The following is a 6,044-nucleotide window of genomic DNA, read 5'->3' as shown; positions in this document are numbered from 1 at the left end:
TCCAAACTACTTTGTACAGCTCTACCATAACAGCAGGAGTCACGGTGAAAAAGCAAAACATGTCAGCCGGACGTTCCAACAAGAAAACCTGTCTGAGTGTCAGGCAACAGTTAGAGCTGGTCAAAGTATTGGAAAAAGGTGTACCGATAAGAGAAGTCGCCGCTAAGTACAATCTGCACGTGAGCACAGTGTGGCGGATCAAAAGGAGGGCGGTCGAAATCCACCGGCTAGCCGAGCAAGAGGGATTCGAGGAAAAGAAGAAAATAAGGTCCGCGAAGCACGAGGTGCTGGAAGCTCGAGTGTACGCCTGGTTCCTAGAACAAAAGACAGATGTTATCACGAACAAGGTGCTCCGCGAGAAAGCGATCGAGATCAACAAGGAGATCGGCGGCCCGTCAGACTTCAGAGGCAGCGAGGGATGGCTGTGGCGATTCAAACAGCGATATCGCATTTCTTATCTGACCAATCAGAGCGAGAATGACGCGCCGGAGAAACCGGCTGTCAAAATCTTCCTTCGTGACTTGAAGAGGATCATACGAGACCGGGGCATTGATCCCGAGCATCTATACAACATGCAGGAGACCGGGTTGACGTGGAAATTGTTGCCGACGAGATTGTTAGTCCACGCTGCCGAGAGAACTGTAGACGAACGGACCATAACAAAAGAGAAAGTCACCATAGGATTCTGCGCCAATGCGACCGGCACCCATAAACTGCCTATACTTTTTGTCAATAAAGATGACAGCCCGAGAGCGTTGAAGCACTGCAGAGATCATTTGCCCGTGGTGTACAAGTCGAGAGAAAAGGCGCGACTGGACGAGAAAGTGTTCGCGGACTGGTATGAGAATGATTTTAAAATTTCGGTTAGTAAACACCAATCGGAAACCGGGAAATACGGTCCGGTTCTTCTAGTCGTAGACGATTCGAAAGCTCGCTACTTACCAGCGGAGACTGCGCGGGACGACAGGTTTGCTATTGTGTATCTACCGCTGGATACTACGTCTATTAGGCAGCCTATGAATGAAGGTATATTGAAAAACGTTAAGAATAGCTTCCGGTGCAAAATGCTGCGACGGATGTTCAGTTTTAACGGGGTCGAGCAGTTTTATGATAATTACGATCTGAAAGATTGCATGAACATCCTTCATGACGCGTGGACGACCGTTACGTCAGCTAGTATTCGAAATTCGTGGAGTGAGATACTTCAACGCGTTCCTGATATTAATTCGAGGTTTTGGTGTAGCCGTTCGGAGAAGATGAATTATTGTATTACGCGGGAGAGTATCGAGACGATTACGGGGGGAAATATTACTGTCGATGAGGTAGGGAACTGGATGTCCACGTGCGCGGAGATAGAGGACAATATGGAGCAAGGGACTGATATGGACGGAACCATTTCACAGCTTCCTTCCGATAATGAATCGTGTCTAGGTGAAAGAGAGATGGAAAGGACGTTCAAACAAATAATTCTCTGGTTTAAAAAGGAACCGGAGTTCCTGCAAATGCAGGTGCAGTGCTTGAAAAGTTATTATGATAAAATTAAATAACGTAGTAGTGGATTTTAGAGGTTTGGTTCTTGGATCTGTGAAGCTAGGTTAACACGTTGAATGCCGTGGGGGTCACCGATGACCCACTAAATCGAATTACTATAGTTTACTCAATTAAACGATGATTATTTGAAAAGATTTCTATATTATAAATAATGCTACCTAATGCGGTGACATTCATCTAGATGACCGTGCAGTAATAATTCAATTCAATCAAATGATTTGATATTATATCTTTTTCGTGTATTTTGTTCTATGAAAGCGTTCAATGTGTTAAGGGGAACAACTCAGGATGCGACCTTTAGTTTGTAATATTATTAGGATTTTTACGTGATTTCATTGAAATAGAGAAGTCTACAAAGTAAACCAGAATTTACACGTTAGGATAATAATAATTCCATAAATTCTGGTACACCCTATAGAACAGTATTGAATAGCAATTAACATAGAGTAACAGTATTTCAAATAATAGCGGGCAAGTCCAATATTCTATGTGAAATGTTCCTATGTAAAGATGTTTCTTGTTAACTATCCTTCACGCGAATAAATTATTTTTTATAAACTTTTAACATATGTAAATATCGTAGGGGAGTGTGTTAACGGTAAAATATGGTTACTTAATTCTGGTCAATAAATCGTTTAATTATACTAGAATTATTTCTCTTGACTATTTTCAACTTGTTTGTTTTCTCTCAAATCTTTAAATATTTATTCATAGATAAATGATTATATAAATTATAATATATAATTATATTATATAATATATAATTAGTAATGTATGTTATAATTATGATTATTATTATTTAGTCTCGAGAATTATGGTTTGCAAAAAAAGATAAGGTGCCTCGCATGTTTGTTTAGAATTTAATGAAGTCCGTTCTCGTGTCGATACTTTCGTTCATTACCGTAAGCTCCTTGACTTGCTTATGTGGCACAGCACAATGGAGGGGAGAAAAAAAGTCGAGTTGCGCTTTTGAAGAGACACAACGGCATTGATAGCGCTCTGATACTTATCTGCGCTGGTGAATGACGAGACACGTCGAGGGTCGGCGTTTTTTAGACCCTGTTTGAAAATGTTTCCCATGCAGAACGTCGTTCGTTGCTGCAATTTTGCTGTTACAGTGAATTTCACTGTCGCCCACGGTTATATGTAAATCTATAGGAAACGGCTAGTCATTTTCAATTCCGTGAACTATTTTGTAAGAAGCAGGATTCAAATTTAATACGTTCACCGAACTAAAAGTACGATATAACATAGATGCATGGAATTATGGATTAGAAATTTCCAAAAAATTTAATGTGATTAAAGGTAGATGGAATGAATTACTACGAACTGTTGACATTTGAATTTCTGGAAGCCTGTAAATTTTCAGAAAACTACGTTTGAAATATTTAAGACAGGAGCTAACGTAATTAGGGTTGTTCTACGTAGATGTATTAGTATATTCATATTCCTCAGAAAATATATTTAAGAAATGCGTTTGATGACGGTTTATATTAGAATACAAGATATGTTTAACATAAACATTGTCTTTTAGAATTCGATTACCAACATATTGGGTCGTATGTGTAAAGAAGGTGAATATTTATAAGTATTAAGTAGAAGTAAAAACAAATGCTGAATTTCTTATGTATAATTAATTATACTAGCATTTTAGCAGTATTAGACTAGTATTATCTTTTACTAGTATTAGGCATACTTGAAATTACAATAGCATTTACTTGATATTTTTAGTTAATACCAAGTGTTATACATATGAATTTTAATTTTAATTTATCGGAAAATTCAGTAAATATTGTTTCTAGTAAATACTTCACTCTTTATGCATATAAAATCATTCACTTGCAAAATCCCTAGTAAAAACTAACACTTCTTTTTATGCATATGACCCACTATTTGGCGAAACTTTGTCTGAAGTTAGCGTAGAGGAATCAGAGAAGTAGATACGTATTTATTGCACCACTAAATTATTTATACGCATGTACATAATTTACATAATATATTTTATTAAAAACAATTATGTACCACTATTGTGAATTCTTTTCGTCCTCTTTCAACCATTTAAAGTTCGTTGTATTTCTTTTCCTTCGTCCAGTGCTCAATACTCTACTTAAGAATATGATGCATTCCTTAGTAATGACTTCAATCGATTACTCATGAAACACTGAATATTCATTTCATCATTTTGACTTGTTCCAAACTAATTTCCATGAAATGAAACTTCGATGAAAAACGATGAATATTTGAATATTCAAATTTCCCTGGACAATATATGAAAATTAGAATCGCACTATTCTCTGACTATTTATGCACTTTTCGTAGAAGTAAAGTTGTAAAAGACTGATATGAAAGTATAGATGGTTAAAAAAGGAATTTCGGCGACTGACGTTAAAATATCCATGTACTATCTGTTCATGAATAATAAAATTGGAATAATCTTGATTATCGTGACCTTTTTATGAAAAGGGGGAACAAAATAAATTTATAAAGATAAAAAATAGTTAATATTAATATTATTATTATTATGAAACAGTTAATATTATTAACATACAGTTAATATTATGATATTAAATAGTTAATATCATTTCATTGAAAGTTTCTGTAATCTTCAGTTTTGAACACCCAAAGGGTGAACCAGAATTATTGACCGATATTTGTCGCATGTGAAATAATCTCTCACAAATTGCAAAAAGTGTACACCCGCGGTGTGCACTTTCTGTAGGAGGGGCGTGATGGTAATTAAGATAACAGTGGGCTTTAAATCTCGACCGATGAGGGAGACAGACAGCGAAAGGGAACGAGACAGTGACGCTGGTTTGACAGCGTGGGTTCAAAATGCTTATAACAATGTCGGCTGAAGGCGGTACGGGTAAAAATAAAATTTCGACGTTCCTCTTTTTTCCTCTAATAAAACGTACATTTCAGAAACTAATTGGACTTCCTTGGTGAAATCGCGTCTAATTACGGCGTTAATTGTACCATTTTGAGGAACATTTTAATATGCTGCACTTTCACAAGATTTTTCTATGCGTAGAAATATTTTGAGAAACGGTTTGAAAGTGTAATAGCGTGTGGCATTAATAGTTATAATTTAAACAAAGCGATTTCCCAATGAAACGAGCTCTTTTGTTCCTGGGTATAAGACAAATTGAAAATGTGGGTTAAAAAGGGATTAAAAAATGTTTGAAATATTTGTTATTTCGAAAGGAAATGAAGTTGTTTAATTGATGGAGGAACTGGTCAATCAGTTATATTTAATGGTAAATTGTGGAACACCGTGTATATTACCCAGATCAATCGAACGAAGTAACGTATTTGCGAAAAAATTAACAGCTATATATGTCGATGTTTTGCCGACTGGTTATGAAAAATTGCGTTTCACGCAAATAATTTGCTTTTATGTTTTGCGAACAGCGATGCTTTAAAAAATGGGAACGAGTGAGAGGCAGAAAATGGAGAACACAGCGTTTGACTCATATTTAATGAGCAAATGAATATCTATGAACGAAACAACGCGTGATTTTAACTTGCAACATGATTGGCATACTTTACAATACAAAACGACGAAAATTTATATGTGTCCTCGTAAAATCTGTAAATATTGTCCATGTTCATTTGTATGTGTATAGAAAAATTATTATATGATATTATATATTATATATTATATATTATTATATATTTTTCAACTTACTTGAAAGAAAATTGATTCTCTCAATTTACTTATTGAAAATTAATATTAATAAATATTTATCAAAGATTAGAGTTACATGTTCAAATTTCAACATGTTAAGCATATTTATTTCTCATCTATGATATTCAAATTCAGTTAAAATAAAAGTAAAGAAACCACATAAGATTTCGGTAAAATTTGTAGAACCAGCAAGTGTGTGAACTGTTTCGGTTCAATTTTGCCGTATTTATTTCATTAAATATATGAATTAATATATTTCTTCTTCGCCAACCGTGAGACTTGATTATAAAGTTTTGACAGGTAGCGCGTATTTTGAATAAAGTTTAACTCGATAGGTCAAAACGCGGACAGTGCATGACTTTCGTATACTCACTGTGCAAGTGCGTCATTGGGCTTTGCTCTAGAAAGGTTCTGATTTGTTGAAGCGTGACGACACGTTCGTAGAGGTAAGTCACGATTTCAATGTAAATGTCAGCGAACGTGACTAAAACGTATTAATGATAAAAGATCATTGACGTAATAACGTTTTCCGGGACTGGTAAAGTTGAAAAAGTTGAACAGGAAAAGCTCCTGAAAACCTGTAGAATTAGATTTACAGACATATAATTTACAAACTTAACCCTTTGCACTCGAAAGTTTTTCATCAAAAATATTCAACATTTCATTAGGAGATATAGACGACCATTTTTTAAACTAACTGAACAAGAAACTACACATAAATCAACACTTTAACTACCAGCGATTATTTAGTGATTCTTTAAAGTTCAACGGCTAAGAGTTTTTGAAGAAAGTTTTCAACAGCAAT

The sequence above is a fragment of the Nomia melanderi genome, chromosome 6 (assembly GCF_051020985.1).
Source record: "Nomia melanderi isolate GNS246 chromosome 6, iyNomMela1, whole genome shotgun sequence".
NCBI lineage: Eukaryota > Metazoa > Arthropoda > Insecta > Hymenoptera > Halictidae > Nomia > Nomia melanderi.
Note: the sequence above shows the minus strand (reverse complement) of the source record.